Source organism: Lactuca sativa, chromosome 5 (genome assembly GCF_002870075.4).
Source record: "Lactuca sativa cultivar Salinas chromosome 5, Lsat_Salinas_v11, whole genome shotgun sequence".
Classification (NCBI taxonomy): Eukaryota; Viridiplantae; Streptophyta; class Magnoliopsida; order Asterales; family Asteraceae; genus Lactuca; species Lactuca sativa.
In genome coordinates this window covers 196002665-196015487 of record NC_056627.2, presented here as the reverse complement: position 1 = coordinate 196015487, position 12823 = coordinate 196002665, and the positions used below count along the sequence as shown (strand labels likewise).

The following is a 12823-nucleotide window of genomic DNA, read 5'->3' as shown; positions in this document are numbered from 1 at the left end:
CAAAGCACACTATAAGAGTAGATCTAGAGCTTTCATGCAAAATGGCTCCATAAAGGTACCAGATTTAAGCTTCTGGAACTCAATCCTAGTTAGATCTGAAGGCTATTCATCTCAATGAGTCCCCTATGCTACTACCAAGCCAAGAAATGGTTCAAGAATTGCTTTAATGGCTTTCCAATGGGGATTAAAGCATAGAAACAGAAAAGGGTCGAGTTATACCTCACTATATTCTGAAATACCACAAAGATCTTGGATCTCCTTCTTCTCCTCTTGATCTACCTTCCTTCTTCTCTCAAGATCTTCAAAGAATCACACCAAAACACACAAAAAGCTAAGAGAGTTCTAGGGTTTCGAGAAGGATGCTCTGGGGGTGATGGGGGCTGACTTGGGGTCCCAAAAAGCTGTTTAAATAGGGTGCAAACCCTTGAAATTAGGGTTTCATCCAGACTGGCGGACTCGCCGAGTCCAGAATATGGACTCGCCGAGTAGCCATCTTAAACGTGCTCAAAATCCCGACTCTACTCGACGACTCTGGCTACTGACTCGTCGAGTTCCTCTTGGAACTTGAAAAATAAATATTTAAATAACATACCAGAATTTGGGGTGTTACACATTGAACTATTGATGTTAAATCTCGATTTTGCTCTTCCATTTGTGACTGAGATACAGAGGATCACAAACAAGATGTGAATAACCATGCAAATTAGCTTGGTACTCTCGATGTCATTTATCATTTAATCAATGCGTCGGTTAGCCACACGCGCTCCATTAATCAATGATAATTTCAAGATACCCATTGCCACCCTTTATTAGTCCATATTAGTGTGTTGGTTAACCACACACGCTCCACTAACGACTTATATAAAGTGAAATGTGAAATTTCATGGATTAGCATCAAATTCACATTTTTTCTAAAGTAAATAAGATTGGAATTTTATAAAAACATGTAGTTACTTTAAAATTTCATTATACTTATTAATGAGATATATTTATCATATCAAACCCGTTCGGCTAACGACCTTCCACCAATCAAAGAAGCAGTGGGTGAGAGTGGACACTCATTTAATTGTCATTTTATAGGCAATTTCCTTATACCCCCTTATAGACCGACTTCATGAATGAGGCGTACTAGCGGTTCGACTGACTTGTCTTATATATATATATATATATATATATATATATATATATATATATATATATATATATATATATATATATATATATATATATATAGATATAGATATAGATATATATATATATATATATATATATATATATATATATATATATTTATATTAGACTTTTAATGTTATATATAATATAAGGGTGTATTTTTTAAAACTTTTCAAAAATACTAAGGTTATATTTTAAATTTTCAAAATTAAATTTTAATTAATTAAAAATGAAAAATAAAACCAATTATGAATTTAAGATAAGGATATCAAATTACATTTCAAAATATTCAAATTTATACAATTAAACAATATAATAAAAGGTAATTTTCCTAATCAATTCATAATATATCTTTAAAAATGATATTTTTGGATCTAACAGCTCAACACGCCATGTTCAAAGAGCACCATGATGTGTTTGATGAATAGAATGATGATTCTGTTCACTCCTTGTTCAAATTCATATGTGTATCAATTCAACAGAAAACTAAACCTAGGCTCTAATGCCACTGATGGGTTTTGAGCATAACAAACAATCATATGTGTGCATGTAACCCTAAATAAGATCTATGTTTTCTCTAATTGAACATACAATATGAACAACAATGTATAAACCCTATATCTCTAGTACATAATCAAAAATACACAATTAGGGTTATGAAACATACCTTTGATTTTTATATAGCAATAACAATCCAAATCCTTAGTATTGTAGAAACTTTAAGGCAAGCGTCACAATTGTCATGCCTCTAATGGCTCGCACCCAATACTAGCTATGAAGAATGATTAAGGAGAAGTAAGGAGACTTCAATTTTCAGTTGGCTCTCTCTCTCTTGGAACAAGTGGACGAAAATTATAGGGTTGTGTCCGTATTTATAGTGCAAAAGAAACCCTAGATAAGCTCAAGTCCAAGATTCTCTTAAATCGGGTAATTATCCACTTCCTTGAATATCCATTAGGGATTATTCTAGAACCCTTAACCCCCAAGAAACCGTACATGACTCTATGGAGGGTTCTAGATTGCCTCTTGCTCAACTATTAAACAATTACAGTTAAGTCCTTGTACTTTTAATTAATTTTTTTTAATCCCAAAATTAATTCTAATTAATTTCTGATTAAATATTACTATTTCAAATTAATATATTATTCTCATAATATATTAACAAATTATTTATTTCAACCTATTAATCAAGTAATAAATTAAACTCCTTTCTCCAAAATCATCCTTTCCGGTTGCTAGTCTTGAGGGCAACCCAAAAGGACTGTGCTACTATCAATTCAAGTAAATATCAATTATAGTTATGGACTTAAACACCTAAGGGATATATGACACCATTTGAGTGGTGGTAGACCGTTTGATCAAATCCACCCACTTCTTAGCCATCAAAGAAACTGACAAAATGGAGAAACTCACCATGAACTATCTCAAGTAAATAGTCAGACTACACAGTGTGCCAATATCTATCAAGAGGCCTTGTACGGATGCAGATGTCGTTCTCTGATATATTGGGCAAAAGTTGGAGATACTCAATTAGCTAGAAATCATGTTGAGGATACTCTGCTTACTGGTCCTGAGATCATTCATGAAGCACTGGAAAAGATTATTCGGATAAAGGAACGATTAAAGGCCACACGTAGTCGTCAAAAAAAATATGTTGACGTGAGTCGTAAACCCCTAGAATTACAAGTAGGAGACCGTATCCTGCTAATGGTCGCAACATGGAAATGTGTCATTAGATTTAGAAAATGAGGTAAACTAAATCCCCGATACATCGGACCTTTTGAAATCCTAGCAAGGATTGGTCTAGTGGCTTACAAACGTAAGTTACCTCAAGAACTCAACAAAGTTCATGATACCTTCCACATGTGTAATCTCAAGAAGTGTCTCTTTGATGAGAACCTTTTTATTCCTCTCAATGAGATCCAGGTCAACACTAAACTTCACTTCTTGGAAGAACTAGTGAAGATCATGGATCGAGAAATCAAAAGCCTCAAATAAAGTTGCATACCTATAGTAAAAGTCCGATGGAACTCTCGTAGAGGGTGGGAGTTTATTTCGGAACGTGAAGATCAGATGAAACAGAAGTACCTACAAATGTTCAGCGGTGCTCCCTCTACTAGTGGAATGAAATAATTTAGATACGGAATTCCTTTAACGGGGAGGTAATGTGACATCCCGAAATTTAGGTCTAAAACTACAGATGGCCAATTCACCGCAAACCTTTTTGTAACCTGACCTATTGAGCTTTAATGCATATTTTGGAAAATAAATATTGTAATTACAATTAAAGTAAGATACGAGATCATATCTTACTTCCATTGGTGAAAATCTCAAACGAATCATAAAGCACAAACTATAACCCTAATTAATACGTCTAAAAACTAAAATTTCGAATTGAGCATTTGTGAGCGAAGCAAAAGCTCTAGTCTTGTAGTATATGTTCGCTTGAGTTCGGAAATATAAAGAACATCCAAATATTTGTTTCGAGAATGTTTTTGGACTCAGACTATGGTCTTTTATTTGATTCAATACTTGGGATATTTTTAGCAAAAATATTTGTAGAAGTCGAAAAATCGGAAAAACTGGATCAATTGAACGCAAATCTTTAAATGCGATTTCCTGGAGTTCTACAACTCGAAAAATGATCCTTTCAGGTTTCTGGAATCAGTGCACTCAAATCTTTCATTTTCCACTTTCAAAAAATATATTAGACGTCGGGATCTTACACATAAATCTAGAAAGGTTTTAAGGGCCTTTTAATAAATATGACATCACCATGTACTACCATGTATGCATGGAAGAGTGTATGACCATTCCTTCCCTTCTTTTTCTCTTTTCCAACATCCACCATCCCTTTCTCACCTCCCTCTTCACTTCATGGTACAAAGCATGGGCTAGTTTGTGTGTCTGACTAACCAAATAAGTATGAGTGCTTGAGGCTTGCATGGGGCTATACAAGAAGCCTCTTGCCTCCTAAGTTGAGCACAACAAATCATCAATAAGTATCTCTTTATTTTTCCTCTCCCTTTCTCTCCCTCTCAGTAAAAAAACCACCATCGACGATGGTGTCATCGACCACTGAGAACCATCGAGGTCACCACCACCCTCCACCCTTTTGGCCCATATTATGTCGACCATCCACCACCCAGGATCACCATTTGATATTGACCCCTTCACTCTCATCGTTCGCTATCGGAACAGAAGAAGAAGCAGCGAAGAAGCTACCGGAGCAACCCCCAAGCCACCTTGTTGTCGTCGCTAATCCACCATTCGGCCACCACCACTGCCCATCTCGTGATTGCTATTTTTCTTTGGTGTTTCCAAGTCCAAGTATCAAGTTTTTATTGTTTGTTTCATGGGTTATTTCAAGTCCAAGTACCATGTTTAAGTTAATTGTTATTCGTGCTCTCTCGAAGTTCTTCTAAAAAACGATCAAACTCTTGAATCTAGATCACAAATCACACATCAAGGATGAGTGTTTATGAACCCTCTTTTAAAGCTTATATATATATATATATATATATATATATATATATATATATATATATATATAGGTCTAGGTTCATGTGTTTCTTACATTTATTTTGTGCTAGAATGTAACAATAGGAATTTAGTAAAATTAAATAATTATTTAATTAAATAAAGATAGATATTAAATGATTTCTATAATTATATGTATATTAAATGATATCCATAATTATAATTGCAAACTAATTAAATTCGTCATTAATGTCAGCAATAACATTCTTTCAGGATCAATTCACCTCTAGGTTTTCATGTATGGATTCGTGATTTGTTTATGGACCCACTCACTTAGAATACAACAAAGCTGCAAGGAATATGAAAAACGAGAGTGTATTCTACTAGAATACACTCTCATTCTGTTAGAATATATACTTTTATTCTACTACAATACACTCTCGTTTTCCATGTTTTAGGCAACTTTGTTGTATTTTAAGTGAGTTAGTCATGAAACAAAATACAAACCCATACATGAAAAACTAGATTCGAATTTATTCTGAAAAAATATTATTCCTGATATTAATGACAAATTTAATTAGTTACCATAAAAAAGAATTATAATTATGGATATCATTTAATATACATATAATTATGGAAATCATTTAATATCTATCTTTATTTGATTAAATAATAATTTAATTTTTACTAAATTCTTATTTGTGTATTCTAGCACACGATAGATGTGATAAACATTTGAACCTCTATATATATATATATATATATATATATATATATATATATATATATATATTATGGGGCAGATACATGTGCTTACTTATTTCATTTATACAAAACACTCTTGATAACACATCTTGTTTACGAAAACTAGTTGTTAAATAATACATTGTTTACTAAAAACTAGTTATAAAGTTGATATATATATATATATATATATATATATATATATATGCATGTATGTGTGTATTTATGTATGTATGTATATGTATGTATGTTATTGTTGTTTAACATATTACAACTATTCAAAATAACATAAGCTACTTACTACAACAAGTTATGATTTTATGTGAAAATGAATGTCATAAATTGTATGTCATGAAAAGTTAATCTTTGTAACATTTCAAAGTTCATATATATATATATATATATATATATATATATATATATATATATATATATATATATATATATATATATATATATATATATATATATATGTATGTATGTATGTATATATAAGTTATAAATATTATAACTTGGATTTATACATATACCTGTGTACACTACCATGAGATTTACCACTTTATTAAAGCGATTATCTTAAGACTTACACCTTTACATATATACTTATCAAACATACTTGGCTTTTATAGTAAATACATTATTCATCATAAATCATTTGCCTAATGACTTATCCACGTATAAGTTAGGGCTATTCACTGTCTCGGATGCTTATCCATGTATAAGATAGGGTGGGTATTTATTCATATACATTAGTTAATGGATTTTATAGTAAGGCACTATTCATTAAGTAAGTACAACACTTAGTAGACCCACACCTCTATAATTCCTTTATAATTTTTAATCATCGGAGCGAGATACATATGTATAGATCTATACGGGTTGACACCCCCGCCTACGGTTGCTAGCTACAACCATGATAGTCAAGTCGAAGCACGTGATAAATATCTTAACTCATTTCTACGACATTCAATGAAGCGTTGTAGGGGTACTCTAATCACATAGCTCGTTTATAGGACTCACTATAAACATTAACTTGTTTAACTCTCTCTCTCTCTCTCTCTCTCTCTCTCTCTCTTTCTACAAACCATTGAGGTGGGTTCTCTTTATAAAACATTTAGTAAATATGGTTTTACTTACAAATCCAATACTTTTTTGTCATTTTAAAAGTATCATTTCTACATTATCAGAAAACTTATAACTCTCACCAATTTTTTGTTGGCCCTCAAAACTACATGTATTCTCAGGAAATCACTAAACATGCATGTCGACGAAGGAATCGTCATGGATTCCAGGGGACCTAGTTTTTCTAGTTTTTGTTAGATTTGCCTACGTTTTTAAGGCAATTCTTGTACTCTATTATTATTTGTAAAAACCTTGTATTTAAACTTCAAGATGGAATACAACTATTTTTTTTATCGTTGTACTTGTGTTATATATCCAAATTGCTTGAGATCCATGAACTACGTCGCATAGCCCGACATGTTTCTCCGCCTCGACAGGGTGTGACAGTTGAAGAATCGTCTAGCAAGGTTTTTTCCACTCCAAGACTCGCGTACCTTCGCATGAGATTTAGCGTCACAGCTACTAGGCTCGTTTGGTACGAGTGGATCAATAATTGCATGACCTTCTTGACAGGATTGCTGAAGACGTGGAAGATGGAGCTGAAAGGTTTAGATCATAAAATGGGAAAAAAGTGTGTCTTCTGGTTTCAAGACATTCATCTCTTAAATAGAGGGTGATGTGTCGCCCAAGTCAACAAAATGTGTCTATGTGGCATGAATTTTTTCAACCTGACATTTTTCTAAACGCGAGTTGTAACAACAATTAACATAATACTTTTTTAAAACATTATTAAGCTACTTAAATTACATCATAGGGTCAAAAAAAATTGATGACCAATTAAGGGCGGAAGCCAAACTTCGTAGGGTTTTCATGCCAATAAGCCTTTTTATTTCGGCCCCCTACTTCTAATACTCGTGTTTCGCCCGTGACTATTATAGCAATTTAGTGTAAAAAGTATTATTTCATAGTTAATATTAATAGTATAATTATTTTCAACAACATATTTGTCAAAAAAAATTAATATATAATTTAACCCGTATAATACACAAATATTTGACTAATAGGTATGTTTGCTTTTTGTAGTACTTATTAGTTATTACCTGTGATGATTTTCTTATATCGTGATAAGATTGTATTCTTTGGACTCGGGTGCGCAATGAATCAATTTTTGAAGTGATTGTGACTAAATCTTACTCTTGAATTCCTAATAGATATATATATATATATATATATATATATATATATATATATATATATATATATATATATATATATATATATATATATATATTAAAAATAGAGACAATTGCTAATATAGCCAAATTCCTTAATGACTCCTCACTTTTTAGCCAAAATTTAGGACTTAACCCAAAATAGCCATCAAAACCGTAGGTGATTAAAATGGTCTACCCGTTTTGCCCATTTGCCTATGGTTTCGGCTTTAGTAGATAAGCAATTTTTTTTTTCATAATTCAATACAAAACCGTAAACCTTAAAATGGTCTACTGTTTCCTCTAAATGAATGGTCTACTGTATCCCAATAGTAGATCTAAAATTGTCTATTGTTTCGTCAAAAAAACCTAAGGTTTTGAGAATCTTTTTGGCTACTCAATGATAAACTCATACTATGATTTTTGAGAGAAACAAGATCAAGAAAAAAAACACTAACTTTTAATCTAAAAAATATCATTTTTGTAAGATATACTAAGTATAATATAGTAGTCAAAATGCATGAAGTAGCAGTCAACTTCTAGCAAATAATAGTCAAATACCCAAAAAAAATTCCAAAACCGTATGTTTTTTGACGAAACAGTAAACCATTCAGAGGAAATAGTAGACCATTTTAAGGTCTATGGTTTCGTATTAAATTATGAAAAAAAAAATTTCCTTATGTACTAAAGCCGAAACCGTAGGTAAAGGGGCGAAACAGTAAATCATTTTAATTACATACGGTTTTAGGGCTATTTTGGGCTAAGTCCTAAATTTTGGCTAAAAAGTGAGAAGTCATTAAAATTTTGATTAGATAGTAATTGTCTCTAAAAAAAATAACACTTTGTAGGTTGATTGGGTTAAAAGACCATGCTTAATTCCTTACGATTATCTTACTAGTTTCATTTTGGTTGGAAAAAAAACTTAAAATTAGAATATTTATTTTGTTGTTTTGAGCAAAACTAAAATATATTTGTGATGGAAAATTGACTCATCAGAGTAATTACCTTTTTCGTTTTGTTCATATGTGGGTAACTTCCTTTTTTTACACATTTAGGTAACAAACTTATAGGAAGTGTTCACATATGACAATTATGACCAATGGTAGCAAGTTATAACAGGTCATAAACGGTCATATATGAACTCTTCTAACAAGTGCGTTACCTGGATGTATAAAAAAAAGAAGTTACTCAAATGTGAACAAAACGAAAAGGTAATTACCCTAATAATTCAATTTTCATTCTTTTTATTCTACTTTCTAATTTTGATGTTTGTATAAAATTTAACCTATATGGTAAATATTTTTAAAATCGCACCATTTTGGCAAATATCTTTTTAAAATACACTACTTTGGTAGGAAAAAAAACTTCATAATTGACCGGGAATAATGACATCGTTAATTTATAAAATTTTATTGTTTAAGATATCAAATATAAAAATTAAAATGTGTTAGAGACTAAAAATACTAGAGATGGAGACCAGTAACATGAAATAGAACACAGTCTTCGATGAAGTTTGCTTCATGTATTACAAGAATCTAAAATACAAAAAATTGAAGTAGCTTTTATCTACATCAATAATATTGCTCTTATATATATATATATATATATATATATATATATATATATATATATATATATATATATATATATATATAGGGCTAGGTTATTTTGTTTCTTACATTTATTGTGTGCTAGAATGCACCAATAAGAATTTAGTAAATTAAATAATTATTTAATCAAATAAATATAGATATTAAATAATTTCCATAATTATATGTATATTAAATGATATCCATAATTATAATTCTCTTTTTATGGAAACTAACTAAATCTGTCATTAATGTTAGCAATAACATTCTTTCAGAATGAATTCGCATCTAGGTTTTTATATATGAGTTCGTATTTTGTTTCAGAACTCACCCACTTAAAATACAATAAAGTTGTATGGAATATGAAGAACGAGAGTGTATTCTACTAGAATACACTCTCATTTAGCTGGAATACACTCTCATTCTTCTAGATATGAATTCATTCTGAAATAATATTATTGTTGACACTAATGACGAATTTAATTAGTTTCCATAAAAATGAGTTATATGTATGGATAGCATTTAATATACGTATAATTAATACTAAATTCCTATTGGTGCATTCTAGCACATAATAGATGTGAGAAACATTTGAACCTCTCTCTCTCTCTTTCTCTCTCTCTCTCTCTCTATATATATATATATATATATATATATATATATATATATATATATATATATATATATATATATATATATAGAGAGAGAGAGAGAGAGAGAGTGGTTCAAATGAGAACCATAAAAGATTAAGAACCTAAGAACCCCATTAGTTAATAAATATTTACATGATATTCTTGTTAAACATGTGAAAATCCTTTTTTTTTCTCTCTTTTCGATACAAAAAGGGCAAAATTGTAATTTTTACAGGATAATATTTTCATTCTTATATGCTCTCATATTTGAACACAAAATTTATATAAATTACAAGTTTATACAGTCCATTCGTAATTTAATTCACAAAATTCACAATTTAATACAAACCATTTTATACTAATTCACAAACTTAAAGAAATCAAAATTTCAATCCCTACTACTACCACCACCACACGCTGCCACCAACCACCTATACCAGCATCGCAACCATTATTTTCTTCTAAATTAGATCTGTAAACAAAGACATGCATTAATAACATAAATACTGCATTCAGAGTCTAATAAAACCATTTATTTCACTCATTTTGAATTTAATGCAAAATTATTATTAAAACTAATGTATTCTTATATACTTATACAACACAACAAATAAATATATTCAGAAAAAAATTAACAAAAAAATTTATACATAAATCATTCATATTTTAAATTATGAATTTGATATATTAAGTCGTGAATAAAATTTACATTATTTCAAAAGCAAACAAAAAAATTATAAAATAATCACAGCTTAATGTCAATTCATTCACAACTTTATACAATTAACTCATAATTTAATACACAAATTTTACAGTTTAATATAGTCAATTCATAGTCTAGGAAGAAAATATACAGTTTAATGCAGTCAATTCACAGTTTAAAACACAAAAGTCATAGTTTAATACACAAAATTCAAATTTTAATACACAAAAAGTATGCATCCATAACCATATTTTCAGCTTAACACTCTTTATATAGTCAATACAAAGTTTATACACAAAATTCATAGCTTAATACAAGTAACTTCATAGTTTCATACACATAATTCACAACTTAATCTAGTCAATTTACAGTTCAAACAGAAAATTCACAACTTAATACAGTCAATTCGTAGTTTAAAAAGAAAATTCAAAGCTTAATGTAATCAATTCACAGTTTAAAACACAAAAATGACAGCTTAGTAGACTAAATTAACATTTTAATACAAAAAAAGTAGTATTCACATCCATATTATCAACTTAAAACACTTATTACAATTAATACACAATTTAATATATAAAATTCACAAACTATTATAATAAATTTAAAGTTTAATTCAAAAAAATTATACATTCACAAGTTAATAGCAGTAAAAACTAAGATTAACAAAATTATATGACAAATGAGAGATTAAATTATCAAATTCACACATTAACAGAAAAAAAACCAAAATATAATAGATATCTACAACAAATGCAAGTAGAAAAACATAATATCAACTTAAAACTTTTAATTCATAGTTAAATACATAAAATTCACTGTTTAATACCCAAAAAAAATATGCATTCAAAAGCATATTTTCAACTAAAAAATTTAATACAATCAATTCACAGTTTAATACAACTAATTCATAGTTAAATATACAAAACTCACAGCTTAATATAGTCAATTTACAGTTTAAACAACAAATTCACAGCTTAATGCATTCAATTCGCAATTTTAAACACAAATATCACAGCTAAATACACAAACTTCATAATTTAATATACAAAAAATATGCATTCACAACTTAATTCACTGCTTAATGACTTACCAAATTTCATTGAGGCATTTCATCAAACACCTTGTGTGCATCTTTTTATCAGAACTCCCTTTGTAAACACAATCAATGTAAACATCATACACACACCAGATCTAACCTGAAAATGGACAAAAACATCATATCAGATGTCGATTTGGTGGTGTTTTGACCAAAAATAAGAGAGACAGAGATGAAAACGAGTAATAGAAGGGAAGGAGGTGACACATAACAGATCTGGAGGTGTAAATCATAGATTTCTAAGCGAAAATCAGAGATATGTCGTCAAAGATCATAGATCTACAGCTGGAGATCATAGATTTATAAAGAATCAACACAAATCTGATGAATACGAAAGCTTTTGGAGGTCGAAGACACGTATCAATGGTAGGCGGAGGTGGTGGTGCACCAGATCTGAACAATTTTGGTGGTGTTTCAAGGAGATTGAGAAAAAAAAAAGGCGGATGGAGATGTGTCACCAGAGCAACGTCGTAAGAGTGGTACGCTTGCGGTGGTTGACGTTGTTTCCGCCGGAGGTAGATCGTGGTGGTTGGTGGCGACACCGGAGGTGGTGGTGGCGTGGGAAAGCCACCAGAGGTGTGATGGAAAGGAAGAAATCTTTGGTGAGAGAGAGAAATAAAGTTTTGTAGATATAATGGTTTGATCTGGTATTTTAAGTTTCAGATGTAATAATAATGTTTGTGAAAATGGGCTTAGACTTCATATTATTTACAACCTTGCCATTCTGTGTTTTGACAAGACTTTCCCCTAATTACTTGGTTCTTAGGTTCTTAATCTTTTTTGATTCTCATTTGAACTTTTACATATATATATATATATATATATATATATATATATATATATATATATATATATATATATATATATATATATATATATATATATATATATATGATAATTATGCCACCAAAAACGGCTGATAACATGTTGTAATCAATTTAAATGCTCATAAATGGTTATAAATATTGTTTTAAAAAAACTTAACTGAATCTATTAATATTACAAATATTATGATTGATTATGTTAATAAAAACAAAAATTAACTTATCAAGGTAGTTACATTTTCGTTTTGTTTAAATCTGAGTAACTTCGTTTTTTCTCTACACATCTAATAACGAATTTATTGGAAATGT

General features: G+C 30.0%; 1 long non-coding RNA gene across 1 annotated transcript; it reads right to left on the bottom strand.

The window, feature by feature from the left end:
- Window positions 1–10201: 10201 nt before the first annotated feature.
- Window positions 10202–12292, bottom strand: LOC111876610 (uncharacterized). Its single transcript, XR_002845062.3, has 3 exons — window positions 11903–12292; window positions 11685–11790; window positions 10202–10363 (listed from the first exon to the last, which is right to left on the bottom strand). It is a non-coding gene; the product is annotated as an uncharacterized LOC111876610 (long non-coding RNA).
- Window positions 12293–12823: the final 531 nt, after the last annotated feature.